At 44.7% G+C, this 20,106-nt stretch overlaps 1 long non-coding RNA gene across 3 annotated transcripts in view; it reads right to left on the bottom strand.

The window, feature by feature from the left end:
• Positions 1-16,460, bottom strand: part of LOC114227295 (uncharacterized) — a 51,267-nt gene extending 34,807 nt beyond the window's left edge. For all 3 annotated transcript variants that reach the window (XR_008558870.1, XR_008558869.1, XR_003613340.2), the window contains exons 1-2: positions 16,228-16,460; positions 15,534-15,877 (exon numbers count right to left, since the gene is read on the bottom strand). This is a non-coding gene — a long non-coding RNA (uncharacterized LOC114227295). The remainder of the gene's footprint in view (positions 1-15,533; positions 15,878-16,227) is intronic.
• Between the last annotated feature and the right edge of the window lie 3,646 nt (positions 16,461-20,106).

Raw genomic sequence — 20,106 nt, 5'->3', positions numbered from 1 at the left:
GGGCTGGGAGCACTCCCCCACCCCAGTGGACAGGGCACAGCGAGCGAGCAGCAGAGAGCTACTAGCGGTGGTGGGTGTGGAGGCCTGGCTTCCAAGAGGCTGGCTTCAGCTGCTGTGGCCTGCGCTGAGGTGGCTGGTGGTGGGGGCAACTGCGGGGGCGCATCCGAGGCTGGGGCACTGGGAGACGTGGGACTGCAGCCCAGAAAGCGAGTCTCCGGAGGACCTGGTCACCGACCCCCGGCAATGAAGCCGCCTCCTACAAGATGTATCCTAGCCTAGGTGTGTGGGAAGCAGGTTCAGGAACCTCTCCCTTTGCGGCGCCAGAGCCCAGGCCTGCCAGCGCCCCAGAGGAGACCCCCACCAGGATCGGGGGCTTGACCAGTCTCTAAACCAGGGTGGCCATTAGCCCAGGCCTGCCAGCGCCCCAGAGGAGACCCCCGCCAGGATCGGAGGCGTGACCGGCCTCCAAACCGCCAGTGACCCTAACCCTGGGTGAAATGGACAAATTCAGGCCTGCCAGCGCCCCAGAGGAGATCCCCAACAGGATCGGGGCGTGACCAGTCTCCAAACCAGGGCGGCCATTAGCCCAGGCCTGCCAGCACCCCAGAGGAGACCCCCGCCAGGATTGGGGTCATGGCCAGCCTTCAAACTGTGGCGGCCCCTAGCCCAAGGAGGCCTCCTGGCCGAGGACACCTGAGTCTGTTCTTGACCTAGGGCCGGGCTCTCCCCGCAAGGGACTCAGGAGCCGCCAGAGTCTAACTGCCAGTCTCTGGGAGTGCATCCACTGTCCACCAAAAAGTAGGGCCATCAAACCATTCAGCCTCAGTGCAGGCACAGGTCCGTGGCTGACGGGGTGGAGGCCAGACCAAAACAAAACAGCAGAAACACCCTGCCCACCTGGGCGGGTACTGCTGTAGTCCACGTGGCCTGGGCAGTGTAGAAAGCGCTACCTTCTCCCAGGTCCTGTGCTGGCACCGCCGCCTCGCTCACCCTCAAGCCCCCCTGAGTCCTGACAGCAAAGTGTGTGGGGCATTCTGCAGGAGTTGTGCCGTTCTGGGTGCTTTTGCCCAAAGACACACTTTGGGATGAATTCAGAGCCACATCTCATTTCCCATGAGACTGGAAGAACCATGTAAAAGGATTTTGACAAAAGCTTTCCACATCTCTGTTTATTCTTTTGAATCCATAAAACGACCTTAAAAAAAGCATCCGGGCCACCTAAGAAAGAATGCACTTTCTGGCCAGAGCACGCAGGATTCTTTTGCCCAACAGGTTAAAGGGAGCAGAGCTGGCACAGTTGGAATGGCCCTGGTGCCCTATGAGGAGACCGGGGGAATGGGGTTGCAGAAATTCCATAAGCCTCTTGCCACCTTCTCCTTTGCAAACCACACCATCCAGATCCACCAGGACTGGAGGCAACTGGGAATCACAGCCGTGATTTGGGACATGGTAAGCAAATCTTGAGGGGCCTCTGAAAACATCTGCAATTGATTATAAGACTGGTCTTTATTTCAAAAGAAATAAAAGAACAGCTTTGTTGAGATATAACCCATATACTGTACATGTCACCTAAAGTGTACAATGAACTGTTTTTTTAAAGTAAATTCAGAGTGGTACAACCATCACCATGCTCAATTTTTAAATATCTTCATGACCCATCCCCTCCAAAAAAAACTTCTACCCACTGGAATCACTTTCCTGATCATCTTCCCTTGCAAAATAGGTTGCACTTTAAAGGTGGGTAAAGGAAAGTTGAGGGAAGTTAAAACACTGCACAAAGGATATTGTAAGATGACAAAGCCCAAAGTGAAGATCATGTGTTTTCTTTAAAATATATATATTTTTAAAATTTCAGAAAGGGAGAGGGAGAGAGAGATAGAAACATCAATGATAAGAATCACTGATCAGCCAAAACCGGTTTGGCTCAGTGGATAGAGCGTCGGTCTGCGGACTGGAAGGTCCCAGGTTCGATTCCGGTTAAGGGCATGTACATTGGTTGCAGGCACATACCCCGGTGGGGGGGGGGGGTGCAGGAAGCAGCTGGTCGATGTTTCTCTCTCATCGATGTTTCTAGCTCTCTATCCCTCTCCCTTCCTCTCTGTGAAAAATCAATAAAATATATTTAAAAAAAAGAAAAAAGAATCACTGATCAGCTGCCGCCCACAGGCCCCCTACTGGGGATTGAGCCCGAAACCCAGGCATGTGTGCCCCTGATCAGAATCAAACCTGGACTCTTCAGTCCACAGGCCAAACTGACCAGGGCCATGTGTTTTCTTCAAGTTCTGCATGGTTGTAATGGTCCCCAAATCTATACTAATAAAAGGGTAATATCCTAATTAGAGTGGTTGTCTTCCGGACATCTTTCCAGACAAAGCCGCAGTGGCTACAAAGGCCAAGGCTCAGGCAGCCATAACCAGCTGCAGTGGCAGCAGCATTGGGGTTATGGGGGTGGTGCCTCCAGAGGGAGGCCAGACTGGGGGCCAAGGCACAGGCAGTTTGGGGTGATCAGGCTGATAGGGGAGGGCAAGGTAGGGGCAATCAGGCTGGCAGGAGATCAAGGTAGGGGCGAGCAGGCAGGCAGGCAGTGGGGTTAGGGACAATCAGGCAGGCAGGCAGGTGAGTGGTTAGGAGCCAGCGGTTCCGGATTGTGAGAGGGATGTCCGACTGCTGGAAGTTGGACATCCCCTGAGGGGTCCCAGATTGAAGAGGGTGCAGATTGGGCTGAGGGGCACACCCCCCACCCCCCTCCCCTCCCCCCAGTGCACAAATTTCGTGCACTGGGCCTCTAGTTTATAATAAAAATTTTCAGTAAAGTGGCAATAGAGGAATCATATCTCAACCTAATACAGGCCAGACATGACAAACCAATAGCCAACATCATACTCAAAGGGCAAAAATTAAAGCATTTCTCTTAAGATCAGAAAGAAGACAGGGATGTGAGTTTTAACTACTCTTATTCAACATAGTACTGGAAGTCCTAGCCACAGCAATCAGACAATCCTATCTAATAAGAGAGTAATATGCAAATTGACCATACCTCTGCTACACCCACAAGCCACACCCACCAGCCAATCAGGAGCGAGTATGCAAATTAACCCAACCAAGATAGCTGCGGCCACGGAGAGAGCAGGAGGCTTGGGTTTCCCCCGCAATGGAGGAAGCCAAGTTTTCAGCCTGCCCTGGCCTGCCTTGGCCTCCGCTTAAGGCTACAAAGTTTCAATTATGGAAGATAAATAAATCCCAACAAAAATGGCTGTGACCACGGAGTGAGCAGGAGGCTTGGCTCTGCTGAAGGCTACAAAGTTTCAATTATAGAAGATAAATAAATCCCAGATACCAGGGCTTCCTCTTGGGTCACCAGGGGGCGTGGACAGCCTGCAAACCACCACAGGCCCCTCACCCAGGCCGCCCCACGCCACAAGGGAACCCCCACCCTAATCCGGGACACCCTTTAGGGAAAACCAGCCAGCCCCCACCCATGCACCAGGCCTCTACCCTATCTAATCCTATCTAATAAAAAAATAATATGCAAATTGATCATCACTCCAACACACAAGATTGCTGCCCCCATGTGGTCAAAGATGACTGCCCCCATGTGGACACAAGATGGCCAGCAGGGGAGAGCAATTGTGAGGGACCAGGTCTGCAAGGGAGGGCAGTAGGGAGCAATCAAGCCTGCAGGGAAGGGCAGTTAGGGGTGACCAGGCCAGCAGAGGAGGGAAGTTGGGGGCGACTGGGCCTGCAGGGAAGGGCAGTTGGGGGGACTCAGGCCTGCAGGGGAGAGCAGTTGGGGGGGACCAGGCCTGCAGGGGAGGGCAGTTAGGGGTGACCAGGCCTGCAGGGGAGGGCAGTTAGGGGTGACCAGGCCTGCAGGGGAGGGCAGTTAGGGGCAAACAGGCTGGCAGGGGAGCAGTTAGGCATCAATCAGGCTGGCAGGGGAGTGGTTAGGGGGTGATCAGGCTGGCGGGCAGAAGCAGTTAGTGGCAATCAGGAAGTCAGGCAGGCGAGCAGTTGGGATCCAGCAGTCCTGGATTGTGAGAGGGATGTCCAACTGCCCGTTTAGGCCCGATCCCAGTAGGATAGGGCCTAAACGGGCAGTCGGACATCCCTCGAGGGGTCCCAGATTGGAGAGGGTGCAGGCTGGGCTGAGGGACACACACCCCCATGCACAAATTTCATGCACCGGGCCTCCAGTCCTATATAATAAAAGGGTAATATATAAATAGACTGAACCGCAGAACAACCGAACAACCAATCAAAGTGTAATATACTAATGATATGCTAAGGCTACTCAATGGCTCTCTATGATGTGCACTGACCACCAGGGGGCAGACAGTGGGCTGGTTGACCAGTAGCTATGACATGCACTGACGACCAGGGGGCAGATGCTCAGACCGGTAGGTTAGCTTGCTGCTGGGGTCCAGCTGGTTGAGACTGAGTGAGATGGTCCGAACACACCCTGTAGCCCTCCCACGGTCCCTCCCCTGCCCGATCGTGTACCGGTAGGGTCCCTCAGCCTGGCCTGTGCCCTCTTGCAATCCAGGACCCCTCGGGGGATGTCAGAGAGCCGGTTTGAGCCTGGTCCCACAGGCCAGTCCCCTTGGGAGGGTGCCAGACGCAGGGCTCATGGCTGGCGAGCGCTGCTGCGGTAGCTCGAGCCTCTCCCTATCGGGACGAATTGGGCACGAGCCCGTGGTAGGCACAGTGGGGCCAGGATGAGTGGGAGCAGCAGGCAGTGTTGGACTGTGGGCTTTGGCCAGATCCCTGCAGGCCACCCAGAGGGATCCCACCCATGCACGAATTCATGCACTGGGCCTCTAGTAAGAAAATATAAAAGGCATTCAAAATGGAAAGGAAAGAAGTAAAACTATCATTATTCACAGATAACATGATATTGTACATAGAAAATGCTTCAGAATCCACCGAACACTACTAGAGTTCATAAATGAGTTAAGCAAAGTTGCAGATACAAAATAAACATCCAGAAATCCATGGCACTTTCATACACCAATAATAAACTTTCAGAAAGAGATAAAAAATACCATTGCTACAACAAAAATAAGACACCTAGGTGTAAACTTAACCAAGGAGGTAAAAGACCTGTACTCAGAAAACTATGGGATATTGAAAAAGGAAATAGAGAAAGATACAAACAAGTGGAAACATTTACCATATTTATGGATTGGAAGAATTGACATCATTTAAATGTCCATACTACCCAAAGCAATCTATAGATTCAACACATTCTCTATTAAAATACCAATGGCATATTTCCTAGATCTAGAACAAATATTCCAAAAATTAGTATGGAACCAAACAATACTCTGAATAGCCACAAGAATATTGATAAAGAAGAACAAAGTTGGAGGGATCACAATACCAGATATCAAAGCCATTGTAATCAAAACAGCCTGGTAATGGCACAATAACAGGCATATAGATCAATGGAAAAGAAGAAATATCAACCCTACCTTTCCCAATTAAATTTTTACAAAGGAGGCAAGAGAATACAATGGGGTATTTTTTATTGTTTTTGGAAAAATTGGAGATGTATATGCAAAAAAATAAAACTAGATCACTAACTTACACACAAGAATAAACTCAAAATGGACAGAAGACTTAAATGTAAGGCATGACATGTAAGGCAGTAAAATCTCAGACATCTCTGGTAGCCATATATATATATATATTGCTATTGTTATTCCTCAGTTGAGGATATTTTTCCATTAATTTTTAGAGAGAGTGGAAAGGAGGGTGAGAGACAGAGTGAGAGAAACATTGATGTGAGGGAGACATATAGATCGGATGGATGCCACTTGGGCTGGGGATCAAGCCTGCAACCAAGGTACTGCCCTTGACATAAATCAAACCTGCCACCTTTCAGTCCAAGGGCTGATGCTCTAATCACTGAGCAAAGCCATCTAAGGCAAATGTAGCAGTGTTTTCACAGATACATCTCCTAGGGCAAGAGAGACAAAGGGAAGAATAAACAAACAGGACTACATCAAACTAAAAAGTTTCTTCATAGCAAAAGAAATTGTAAACAAAATGATAAAGGAACCCACTGTTTGGGAGAACATATTCACTAATAATACATCTGAAAAGGGGTTAATTTCCAAAGCATATAAAGAACTCATACAACTCAATACCAGGAACATAAACAAACCAATTTTAAAAATGGGCAAAGGACCTAAATAGACACTTCTCCAAAGACAATATAGAGATGGCTGAGAAACATAAAAAACTAGAGGCCGGGTGCATGAAATTTGTGCTCGGGGGACGGGAGGGGGCCTCAGCCCAGCCTGCACCCTCTCGTAATCCGGGACTGCTGACTCCTAACCGCTCGCCTGCCTATCTTCCTGATTGCCCCTAACCATTCGCCTGCCTGCCTGATCACCCCTAACTGCTCACCTGCCTGTCTGTTTGCCCCTAACCACTCTGCCTGCCTGCGTGATCACCCCTAACTGCTCACTTGCCTGCCTAATCGCCCCTAACCACCTCTGCCTTGGCCCCTGCCACCATGGTTTCATCCAGAAGGACGTCCGGAATGACGTCTGGAAGGTTGTTCAGCTGTCCGGTCTAATTAGCATATTACGCTTTTATTATTATAGGTTGCTGAAGTCACTAATCATCAGAGAGATGCAAATTAAAATGACAATGAGGTACCACCTCACACATGTCAGAATGCCATCAATAAATCGACAAATTAGTGCTAGCCAGGATGTGGAGAAAAGGGAATCCTGGTATCCTCCTGGTGGGAATGCAGACTGGTGCAGTCACTGTGGAAAACAGTACAGAGTTTTCTCAAAAATAAAAATGGAACTGCTGTTTGACCCTGTGACCCCCCTTCTGGATATATATCCTAAAAATCCCAAAACACCAATCAGATAGAATGTATGCACCCCTATGTTCATAGCCTCACCATTTACAATAGCTAAAATCTGGAAACAGCCCAAGTGCCCATCAGTCTGTGACTGGATAAAAAAGCTTGGTACATTTTTACACCATGGAATACTATGCAGATGTAGAAAAGTAGGATCTCTAACACTTTGAGACAGCATGGATGGGCCTAGAGAGTGTTATGCTTTGTGGAATAAGCCAGTCAGAGAAAGACAAATATCACATGATCTCAGTTATTAGTGGAATGTAATGAATATAATAACTTGATAAACAAAATAGGTCCAGTGATATGGATGCATGGAACAGACTGACAAATCTCAGAGGGGAGGGATGGGAGATGGGAAGAGATTAACAAAAGAACTTATATGCACACTAGAGGCCCGGGGCATGAAAATTCATGCACTGGAGAGGGGTCCTTCAGCCTGGCCTGCCCCCTCTCACAGTCTGGGGGCCCGCAGGGGTGGGAGGTGAGCCAGCGATCAGGGGAAGGCAACGTTCCATCACACCTCTGCTGCTGCCACTGCCAGCAGCGCAAGCCTCGGCTGGCTCTGGTTACCTGAGCCTCGGCTGGTCCTGGTTACCTGAACCTCGGGTGGCCCTGGGCGGCTGGGCAGCCGCCATCCAAGGCTTGCCTGTGCCTCGGGCTGGCTCTGGACTGCTGGGGGACTGAGGGGACTGGGGGACTCCAGAGGCAGGTGCACGGCAAGGCCAGGCCCACCTGAGGATTAGGGTTCAGTTTAGGGTTAGGGCCCAGCCTTGCCGCATGCCTGCTGCCCTAGTGGGGCTAAGGGGACTGGGCGCTGCCATCTTGTGTCTGTGGGCACCGCCATCTTTGTGGCCATGGCAGTCAATTAGCATATTCTCTCCTTATTTTCTGTGGGAGCCACCTTCTTTGAGGGTGGGGCAGTCAATTAGCATATTCCCTCTTTATTGGCTGTGGGTGCCGCCATCTTTGCAATGGTGTGAGGGTCAATTAGCATATTCCCTCTTTATTAGATAGGATATGCAGACCCAATGGAAACAGACAATAGTATAGTGAAGACCTGAGGTGGGGTAGGCGCTGGAGAAGGGGGGAAAGAGGGCATCTGTAATACTGTCAATAAATAAATAAATAAATAAATGAGTGAATAAATAAATAAATAAATAAAAGATAAGTTATGTCCAGACAAAAACTTGCAAGTGAATATTTTTGGTAGATTTATTCATAATTCCTAAAGAGAGGAAGCAGCCAAGAAGTCCTCCCATAGGTAAGTGGATGAACACCCTGAGGTACGTCCATACTGTAGAATATTATTCAGTGATTAGGAGAAAATGAGCCACAAGCCCTACCCTCACCCTCACTCCCCCATCCCCGCAGCCCCCCACACACAAGACAGACATGGAAGATTCCTACGTATATGCTCTTTAATGAACCAAGGCAATGTGGAAATGCTGCATAGGTCATGATTCCATGGAAAAAGGAAAACCTTGGAAAGATCAGGCCTCCCAGGTATTCAGGGGCAGCGGGGGGGTGGAAAGCACAGGGACCTTCAGGCTGGCCGAACTGGCCTGTACTGCGCTGTAATGGCAGGTGTATGACATACTTTGCTTTCCAAAACACACAGAAATTTACAGCATGAAGAATGAAACTTGATATGTGCTAATAAAGAAAACACTTAGGAAGTCAGGACATCACAGACTAGAATGAAGAATGTAACAGAACAATCTGGGTGCATTATAAATGTTTAAAAAACTTCCTGAGGAGGTTGGGGGAAGGTGCTGATTTAGGTAACAGGAAATGAGTAAGCTCTTCAAGATGAAAGACGAGAGAAACCTTACATAGGCACTATAATAGTCTATTTGATTCAGTGATTTTCTACAGGGTGTGGCAAACAATTCTGGTACTTCCCCTTTGCTAGAGTTATCAATAAAGTAAATTAAGTGGATTGTAAGTGGCAGGTGGCAGGTATCTGTTGAGTGGGATTTTAGAGATAAGAGAGGGGAGGAGGCTGTAATGATATGCATAGCAATGAATTAGAGTGTACACATTAGTATGAATTTGTGTTAGTCTAATATCAATACTGGTAGTCACATGTGGAAATACTTTATGTTTTTATACACACAGGTGTTAGTTAGTATACACACATATGAAGCAATGCCCCAGGACCACTGACCACAGCTAGCACCCCCGTCTTGGTTTTTAATGCCATTCTCCAGTGAAAGGAACCAGGGATTCTTGGAGGAATGGCTGGCTCTAGCACTTGGGTGGTAAATATACAAAAATACAACATGGAGCATCTTGTAATGTCAGAAAATGAAAAAGTGCTAAATTAAAACAAAACACCACATTGGTGGAGGCATGTCAAAGGAATACAGGAGCCCACTGAAAGCTCCCCATGGCCGGAGCAACAGCGTAAGTGAAGTCTCATTGGATTGTAGCCCAAAATGTAAAAGGAATATTCCTGAGTCCACAGTGTTATAAATAAACCATTCAATCCATAAATAAATGCATAAATAAGGGAGACCAGCTAAGAGAACAACATGGAATGGACGTAAATAGGAGTGTCTTTTCAGCAGAGTAAACAGTCACCACGTCAGCCAGGTGCGCAAGGTCAACATCACTCTGTTGATCATATGTACCTTGACATGATGTGACAAAAATGGTATTTTGCCCCTGAAATCTTCCTCTCTAAATCCACAACCCTAGTCTAGTCATGAAGAAATTATCAGACAAATTCCAACTGTGGAACTTTCCATGAAATACTTGACCAAGTACTCTTTAAAACTGTCAAAGTCGTTAAAAATGAGAAAAGTCTGAGAAATTGTCATGCTCAAGAGATGCCCAAGGAGACACAAGGACTGTGTCTTTGAAGGAAATCTTAGGGTTAAATTCTGGAATATCAGGGACATACATACAAGCCAAAGAGATCTTAGTAAAGTGAGCACTTAAGTTAATAACAATGTATCAAATTTGTTCATCAACTGTGACAAATGTAGTGAGTGTGGGTATCTGGGAACTCTCTGTAACACCGTTGCAATTTTTTCATAAATTTAAAGCTGTTCTAAAGTAAAAGTTTATCTAACATTATTGTAAAGAAAAAATAATCAAGTAGAATTTTTAAAGTGGGCAAAAGACATAAACAGACATTACACTGAAGATGATATACAAATGGCAAATAAGCACATAAAAAGATGTTCAATCTCATCTATTTGGAAAATGCAAAATAAACTACACACTTATCAGAATGGCTAAGACAAACAATATGGACAACACTCAGTGCTAGCGAGGATGCAGAGAAACTGCATCGCTAGTGGGACTGTAAAATGGTACACAGCCACTTTGCTAAATAGTTTGACAGCTTCTTAAAAACTAAACATGCAATGACCATAAGACCCAGCAATTGCACTCGTGGGCATTGATTTATCTGGGAAAAATGAAATTTATGTTCACACAAAAACTGTACGTGAATGTTTTTAGCAGCTTTATTTATGATAGCTAAAACCTGGAAACAACTCAGATGTCCTTCAGCAGGCAAATGGTTAAACAAACTGTGGTATGTCTATATCACTAACTGCTACTGAGCAATAAAAAACTATTGATGCCTGCAACAACTTGGATGACTTCCCAAAGAATAATGCTGAGGCAAAAAAGCCAATTTTAATAGGTTACATGCCATATAATTTCATTTATATAACACTAGAGGTCTGGTGCACATATTCGTGCACAGGTGGGGTCCCTAGACCTGGCTGACTGTCACCAGGCCCAGCGCGGGAGGAACAGACGCTGGACACTGACGTAGGCATTTTATCACCACACAGTTCCCACCTCCGCCCCTCCTCCTTCCCTCACTGCCACGCTGCCACCATGGCAGGTGGGCGGCAGGCTGATTGGAGCCTGCCGGCAGGGTGGAGGGACCATGGGAGGTTGGCCAGCGCGGGAGGTTGGCTGTGGGAGTGCTCCTGTGTTGAGCGTCTGCCCCCTGGTGGTCAGTGCGTGTCATAGCGACTGGTTGACTGGTTGTTCCATCTTAAGGGTTGCCTAGGCTTTTATATATAGAGATTGTACTAATGACAAGATTATGGAGGACAATAGCAGAGCAGTGACTGGCAGGGTTAACGTTGATAAGGCAGACGTAGGTCAAGAATGAGGGGGGTGCAGCTATGAAAGGGCAGCAGGAAGCATCGTTGTGGTGACAGACACTTTCTGTATCTTGGCTGCATTGGTGGCGGTGGTGTTGTGTTATGGTGTGCAAGGCTTTATCGTAGGGAGATCTGGGTAAAGGACACAGGGGCTCTCTGTATTATTTCTAACAGCTCCATGTGAATCTACAATTATCTCAAAATGAAAGGTTTAATTCAATACCGAAAACCCCACAAAATGACAGGAGAAATAAATATAAAGTTGGAAGAATTACAAGGGAGATAGCTACTGTGGAAAACATGGTAAGATATGTAAAGGAGAGAGAAAATAAACAAGACTAAGGAAAAATGGAGCTTAGGTTTAAAAATAATAGCTGTAGAATGTAGGGAAAGGAAAAACATCTGTATTTTTAGAGTCCCCGAAAGAAGATCAGAACTGAGGAGTTAACATATTTCAAGGTTCAATTCAAGAAAAATGTCCTGGGTAGAATGAGACTTGGCTCTCCTAAAAGAAAGGATATACCATGAAAAACTCACCACAGTCAACACCAAGACACATCTTTGAAAATTTTGTGAATTTTAAAGGTAGAATTTAGCCCTAGCTGGTTTGGCTCTGTGGATAGAGCCTGGGGACTGAAGGGTCCCGGGTTCAATTCCAGACAAGGGCACATGTCTGGGTTGCAGGCTCGATCCCCAGTAGGGGGCGTGCAGGAGGCAGCCAATCAATGATTCCCTCTCATCGTTGATGTTTCTATCTTTCTCTCCCTCTCCCTTCCTCTCTGAACTCAATAAAAATATATTGAAGGTAGAATTTAAAAAAGAAAAGAATCTTTGGGACAGTAAGACAAAAAGATCAAGCCACCTGGTAAAGGGGGAAGAAAGTGGGCCTCAAATTTCTTTGCATTGACATTTTTTAACATCAGAAGAGGGTTGAGCAACATCTTTTAAAAATAAGAATAGTAAACCAATACACATGCCAATATATATTCAGTTCGAACATTCAAGAACTCAGAGGTGACTTTCCCATGAGCCCTTATTGATGAAACTACCAGGGGACAAACTTCCTCTAACAAAGAGACAATTGTGGAAATTACAGCAAAAAGCAATTGGTGGGGACTACATATGTTTAACAGCATACATTAAGTGGAAACAAATGCAGAAATTAAACATAAAAGTTGTATGTTCTGCAATGTAAGAATAATAGAAATAAAGGAAGGAAAGGGGAAGGGAGGATGGAGAATATCAACAAATAGGATTTTAAGAAAATTAAAATTATTCATACATTTTTAAACAACCCATAGCCAAACTAAACAGAAAAAAAGCTAGAAATGTGTTTGCAGCTCATACTATATTGAATGTTTTTAAATTTTTTAGTTGAATATATTGGGGTAACATTGGTTAATAAAATTACATACGTTTCAGGTGTACAAGTCTATAACACATCATCTGTATGTTGTATTGTGTGTTCACCACCCCAAGTCAAGTCTCCTCCCATCACCTTTTATCCCCCCTTTACCCTCTTCCACCTCCCCCACCCCCATCCCGCTGGTGATCAGCAGACTGTTGTCCGTGTCTATGAGGTTTTTCCTTGTTTAATCCTTTCTTCACCTTTTTCATCCAGTCCCTCACCCACCCTGACAGCTGTCAGTCTGTTCTCTGTATCTGTGAGTCTGTCTCTGTTGTGATCATTACATTCCACATATAAGTGAATCATATGGCACTTGTTTTTCTCTGCCTGGCTTATTTTACTTAACATAAATACTCTCCAAGTCCATCCATGCTGTCGAAAAAGGTAAGATTTCCTTATTTTCTATGACTGAGTACCATTCCATTGTGTAAATGTACCACAGATTTTTAACTACTCATCTACTGATAGGCAATAGGGCTGCTTCCAAATCTGGCTATCCTTAATAATAAAGGGCTAATAAGCAAATTGTCCCCTGGGGAGTTCAACCAACTGGGAGTTCAACCACTCGCTATGATGTGCGCTGACCACCAGGGGGCGGCACATAATGAAGGAAGGCCCTGGCCAGCAGCCAACAGCCAGCAGCCGGGGGAAGGAAGGCCCTGATCGGCCCTGATCAAAGGCCAGGCCTACGGACCCTACCCATGCACGAATTTCGTGCAGCAGGCCTCTAGTTGTAAATAATGCTGCAATGAACATGGGGGAAATGCATATAATCTTTCAAATTAATGTTTCAGGATTTTTTGGATATATTCTCAGAAGTGGAATCACGGTCACAAGGCAGTTCCAGTTTTAATTTTTGAGGTAACTCCATACTGCTTTCCACAGTGGCTGCACCAGTCTGCACTCCCCCCAACAGTGCACAAGGGTAAGAAAACATTAAATTTCAACAAATATGTGAGACAAGGTCACAAACAGACAATCCCTCCATCCATATACAAGTACACAATGCAATAATGCAATTTTAAAATGCCAGCTTTTTAAAAATGATAAATTATACATGTCAATGAAACGGATACTCCCAAACAGTGCTCGTGGCGTGGCAAATTGAAATTACTATTTGAAAATCAATGTACCAAATTAAAAAAGAATAAATCTTGTACTAAGATCTTTGAATGTTCATACAAAAAGACCCAAACTGTTCACACACATGGACTAGCCACTCTTCTTCTGGGCATCTATGCACGATAGTGCCAAGCTGGGGAAAGACATAGAGGATGCTATGATTTATTGCATATTGTGTCATTCACTCTGTTGAGTTTTAATTCCAATTAAATGTTTTAATTGTCACTCCTCTATGGTACTATAGTAAGTACTACAGGTAAAAAGGTATGCAACAATGAAGAAATTCCTATGAAAAAAATGTCAGGGACAAAGCAGAATACAGTGGACATGTACAGATATATTCTATGATTGCTGCTACATAAAAACATCTAACAAAGGGCCATGTAGCACCACAACTCTGGAATATATTTATCAAAAACCTTGCAGAGTTTTCTTTATAAAACTCCAATAATGTCTTTTAAACGATAGTAGGGGGGAGAGGGAGAGAGGAAGAAAGAGATAAGCAGACAGCTTGACTAAACGCTTGTCACTCAGAATAAAAGACCTCAGAACCTTTATAGGTTTCTTTGAATTACTGTTCTAAAGCAGAAGCAGAGCCCTAGCCTGTGTGGCTCAGTGGATAGAGTGTTGGCCCATGGACTGAAGGGTCCCAGGTTCGATACCAGACAAGGGCATGTACCTGGGCTGCAGGTTCAGTCCCCCATCCTGGTCTGGACACATGCGGGAGACAACCAATCCATGTGTCTCTCCCTCTCCCTTCCAGTCTCCCTAAAAATCAATGGAAAAGTGTCCTCCGGTGAAGATTAGCAATAAATAAATAAATAAATAAGTAAATAAATAAATAAATCAAGCCAGCAGAAGTAGAAAGCTAGTGTGAATTTTGTTGGCATTCTGCTGTTAACATGCTCTCCTTTTTCTCTTTTCCACTCCTTTCCTTCTTTCAATTTAAAATGTTCTTCTTTCAATCCTGCCTGTCTCCTGCGTGGCCCACATTGTAGCCCACACATCTGATGGGCCACTGCAGCAGAATGCCCTGCAGTGCCATGGCACCCCAGACGCCTGGCCCTCTCCAGAGCTATTGGTATCGATGTGATGGGAGACGGTGCAGCATCGGCAGCTGGCAGCTAGCATGTTTCCTAGGTGATTATTGCTCACATTACGCTTTGAGAGCAACTGTTGAACCTAACACGTAACACTTGCTACTGAAGTAGCGACTGCAAGAAAGAGATTAAGGACGGGCGGAACAGATCGCTCCTGGGTCTCCATCTCCAATTTATTCCATGGCTCAGGGTAAGCACCCTGGGTCAGACACAGAGCCCTTCAGACACCATCTGCGGGTTAAAGCAATTCAGGAGCTCAGGGAAATCACACACACACACACACACACACACACACACACACACACACACTTTACCAAGTCCAGGGTTTTCAAACATTGCCAGGTAAATGGTCTTTTTTCCCTGTCCCTCACCAGTTTAGCTTTTCTGCCTTTATCTCTTTCTCACTTAGCATTCCATAAACTATTTCATTTAATAACATTTTCTGCATCTCAAGGAATAGGGTTAAAAAACTCGGTACGGTGCTACCATGAACCTCTTAGGCTGCCTTGCCATTGCACAGTGTGCAGAAGCGTGAGCTCAAAGGAACACACGTTAGGGACTCAGTTAGGGCAGGGAAGGCAAATCGCCTGCCTACTTCTAGTTTTTTGAAATTTTAGATCGATCCTTGTTGAGAAATCCAAACATCTTGGACCTTATGTGTTAGATTAATTAATTTTTAATATTTGACCTTTGACTTGATCTGTTAAGTCACCTGATGTCTACCTTTTCTAATGTTTGATACAAAAGAAAATTCAAACCCCTACTTATCCTTCAAGAGTCAATCCAAATATTATATCCCCAAGTGAGGATCACTTGATTTCTTAGTTAAAGAATCCTGTCCCTTTTGCTGCTACACACAACAGGCACTTAACACAGATTCATACATGGCGGTTTGCATATCTGTATCTCCTCCAGGCAACGGCTGCAGCGTAATCATTCATCTCGCGAAATCCTGGCATAATAGGGACATTAAAATGATTGCACGGATCTAATTATAGAGTGAAATATTTAGTCCTCTGTTCTAGATTATTCCATAGTGTCTTCAAACATATTAGTGAGTGTTTCCCATTTTAAGTTTGTCTTCTATTTTTGGCCGTATTTTCTTGCTTTTTGATCTTCATTTCTGGTGAAAATGTTAGAAGAAGGATGCTGCCTGCTGCCGAGTCCATGCTGAGAAAGGCACTCTACCGAGGTGCGGTTTGAAACGTGAGATCATCCAGTACATAAGCTGGTGACGCAAAAAATACAGAAATAAATGACCCATGACATCCCAGGACATGCCCCGCTTTGTAGGTGTATAGTACCTGCCTGTAGACGTTAGGATTCTATGTGTGCCTTTGACAAAAAGGGGAACCCTACATAAGCCCCCGGGATGGGTCCAGGCGGTGCCCGGCGGGCGCTTCAGAAGAGGCGGGGGGGGGGGTGCTGGGGGAGGGTGGGTGCTGGGGGAGGGCGGCAGGCGCGTGCTGCACGGGCCAGGCTGGTCTCTGGGGACGTCAACAAAGATGCCCGCAGACAATGGAATTGTCCACAGGGATGGGAGCTTTTCCAGGAGTCCCAGTACCCTGTGTAACTTACTGTTCTGTGAGAACTGGGGAGCTGGAAATGTTGCACTCAGTTGCTCTCAGTTAAAAGAACCCGAGCACCCGCACCCACCAAGTGCACGAAGGCCGGCACGGCTTCCTCCCGCCGGCCGGCAGGACGGGCGCCCAGGAGCCGGGCGCAGGCCAGGGCGCTGGTGCTGTGACTGCCTCGTCCGGAGCCGGGATGCCGGACGCAGCGGCCTGCCCTTAGCCCTTCCTGCCCGGCTCGGTGACCGAGCCCACGCCGTGTTCTATCTGTGACGCGGCCACGGTGCTGGTAACATGCTCAGCACAGGGACAGGCATTTTCAGACGCAATGCATTAGAGCTGGTCCTTCTGTTTATACTCAACTAATATTTCTCCTTTCAATAGAATCGGGTTTACTTCTTCGTTCAGAATGAAATCAGACTAAATATATTTAACTAGAGGCCTGGTGCACAAAATTTGTGCAGGGGGGGGACTCAGTCCAGCCTGCACTCTCTCCAATCCAGGACCCCTTGTGGGATGTCCAACTGCTGAATCTGGAACCGCTGGATCCTAACTGCTCTGCCTGCCTGCCTGATCGCCCCTAACTGCTCTGCCTGCCTGCCTGATCGCCCCTAACCGCCTCTATTTTGGCCCCTGCCACCTGGCTTTGTCTGGAAGACATCCGGTCTATTCGGTCTATTTAGCATATTACCCTTTTATTAGTATAGATGTTCTCACTCTGAAGTATTTGTATAATTCCAAAAAGCTTAGCACAGCCATACTTTACCAAAAACCTGGATTCCCCCCATGTATGTCATGAAGCTTTATAATATCTTAGTATGAGGAGTCTCAGATGGTGTAGGCCCATTCAAAACCTCAATGATGAAGACTTCATCTCATGGCACTTAAGAGTGAAATAAAATTTCACCATCCAACTCACTCTGCCTTCATATTTTCCTTTCAAATTAGCACCAAAAATGTGCTCGCTGTGTGATTGCTGGTGGCGTTTAGTTTGGCGAAATGAAAATGTTTCTATAATCTCTTTACTTCCCTCAGCTCCCTCAGTTTAAAGCACAAACTGTCAAGAGGAAAATGAGTTATTTACAGAGTTATCAACTTTTACTGCAAATAAACCAACATCCATATCGACTTAATTAGCATTGCTTCCAAAGAGGTCCTCTCCTCATTGCATAGCTAAGTCGGAATGCTCAGTGGTGACGAATCCATGCCTTGAATTTGGAAAACTTGGCTTTTTACAAGCTTGATGTTGCAGACTCTCATCCAAGGGAGGGACGAGAATGACAGGAAAATGGAGTGGGGAGAGAAAGGATATTTTGCTCTTTTTTTTTCCTATTATTAATCCTTCGACTTTTTATCATTCTCTGTTCTCTCTCCCTTTCCTTCTAGTCTCCTTGTTCATTTCCTATATGGACAATGACATAAAGGAAATGGAGAAAGAAATAAAGGATCATACTTTGAAGAGCAAATGTATGCCTCATTTACTAGCTCAAATTCCTCAGATGAAGGATTTGATCTTTAGAGCAAAAATATTCCCTAGAAATACTGTTCAGGTGTGAGTCCCACAGTGCCGATTCAACACCAACCCAATCTGCTGACAGTTGTTCTCTGTGCTCCAAACCCTGGAAGACCTTAGAAATATAGAGGTGGGTATATGCTAAACTAGTACATAGTAAGGTCGATATGTGCAATCACTATTCTCCGTAAATATCCCAAGAAATATATTCTCATTAGGTACAGGAAAGCTATGTCTTTGTACCAGAATTAGTAATAAGTGAGAATCCTAAATATTTCAAACAATTAAATGAATATTCTTAAATGTGGTGGTTTAGTTTACAGAACAGAGAAAAGTCTCACTATAGTTTCAAATAATAGCAATATAATTTTAATAAGCTTCCATTTTTTATTAGGTGCATTTAAATACTCTTCTGGTCTCTCATAGCATACTCAGCAGTTAAACAGCTTTACTCGTGGAGCTTTTGTAACCACCTAATTTAACATTAGGTATATCTTTTAGTTTAATTAAAGCATTCCTCTCTTTCAGTAATAGCCTATTGTTTTCAGTTCACCCATTATGTATTATTGTGGGGGTTTTTTGATCCATTCAAAACTCAGCTATTTTTCATGGGTAATTAAATCAACACTGGACCACTACATTTAATGCTTACCTCAGTTTTATTACTAATCTTACGTACCTGGATTTCTGCACAAAATTTACCTTGGAAAAAACTTGCACACATTATTAAGTTACATACCACTTACAACTTGTAGTAGAGGCTAAGTGTATATTTCAGGAATTCCAGCAGAGGGCAGTCAAGCAAGAATAATCACGTTAGTAAGAGGAGAAATTGATGATGATGTTTCCTGATATTTTTTTCAAATCAAATTAACATCAGTGTATGTGTATGTGAGTGAATATGTGTGTTGGGGGTTGGGGGCGGGTGGAACAAATGTATCCTTGGTGAGCCAACTCGTTTCTCACTTAACCTCTCTCTCGGCTGAATAAGAGCCACTGTGTGCACAAGATAAGAGACACGATATTTTCAAAACACTCCCAGTATTAAAACCAAAGCCATCAATTCTGCTACAACAACTGACATTTTTATCACTCTACTTTGGCTTCTTTTACATTTTATGGATTTAAGAATAAGTTCGCATCATTGAGAAAATTAATCAAACTTAGGAAGAATACTATTTCTTCCCAAGAAATTATTGAAAAACACATTTAATTAAAAAGTAATATTAGTTAAGTTGGCTTCAGTTTTCACAAGAAAAAAATTAAAGGAGGTGGAAGGTAGAATTTTCTCACCCACAAAACACTCAGTTATAACAGGATTGACAAACAACTCTTACCTACCATTCCTGGCCAGTGCATTCTCAAGTACTTCCCATTCTACCTTGTCAGGGAGGCCTTCTACTACAAACCGGTATCACCACACCAGGACTCATGTGGCCAGAGATATGGAAGTTTCGTTGCTTTTATTCTTACGTGCAGTGTTGTGCTGGTAAATGTTTAACAACCACCTCTCCAGGAAGAAAAAGCCCTCATTTGTAGTTTTGCCAATTTCCATAGTGTAAATATTCTTACCTGATTGATTTCAAACTACCACGGTGAAGTCACTGGACATGGAGCTGAGAAGAGATGCATAGTAGCAACCATTAGATCATTTCCAAACTAGAGCTACAACAGACAGATAACCTCAAGGGTAATTGCAGTAAAGTCGTTGGGAAGTGATGAGTTTTGAATATTTACTACATTTGTTTTTAATATAATCTATTTAATTGTAAGTTTGGGAAATTTAATTTTTAATAGTGGCTATGTTTAACAACTGGCTCACAAAATTATTGAAAATTTAACCGTCAGCTCTTAGGAGCTGGTAGGCTCTGACTCCAGTAGCCATGAACACAGCAGGCCTTCTGGCTCTTAGAACTAAGAGGGAAGGCAAGGGAGCTTAACGCAGTCAGGAGTGAGAATCAGTGTCCTTTCTAGTCAGTTTCATTGTTCCCTACACTCACGTTCTTCAGGAATGGAAATCCTATCCCCTTAATGGATCATACTCTAATTTTAGTTTTTCTCCTACTACATACATGTTTTCTTATTTAATAATTTATATGCCACCTTTTCATATTTAATAATTTATATGCCACCTTTTTTCTGCTGTATCTGTGAACATCTACTATTACTTAATAAAATTAACTCAACTTTTAAAATGTAAGTAATTTCATTTAAAAAGAAAAGCAACACATCCCTAAAGGAAAATCATTATAATGTTTATAAATAGACACTTACCCTACAAATAAATGATGAAAGCAAACTATTTGTAGTCTACCTACATACTACTACTTAGTGAGGACTCTGTATCCCTAGGACTGCTCTCTTTTTGTCAAA

The sequence above is a fragment of the Eptesicus fuscus genome, chromosome 18 (assembly GCF_027574615.1).
Source record: "Eptesicus fuscus isolate TK198812 chromosome 18, DD_ASM_mEF_20220401, whole genome shotgun sequence".
Taxonomy (NCBI): Eukaryota; Metazoa; Chordata; class Mammalia; order Chiroptera; family Vespertilionidae; genus Eptesicus; species Eptesicus fuscus.
Note: the sequence above shows the minus strand (reverse complement) of the source record. Positions and strands in the feature narration are given on the sequence as shown.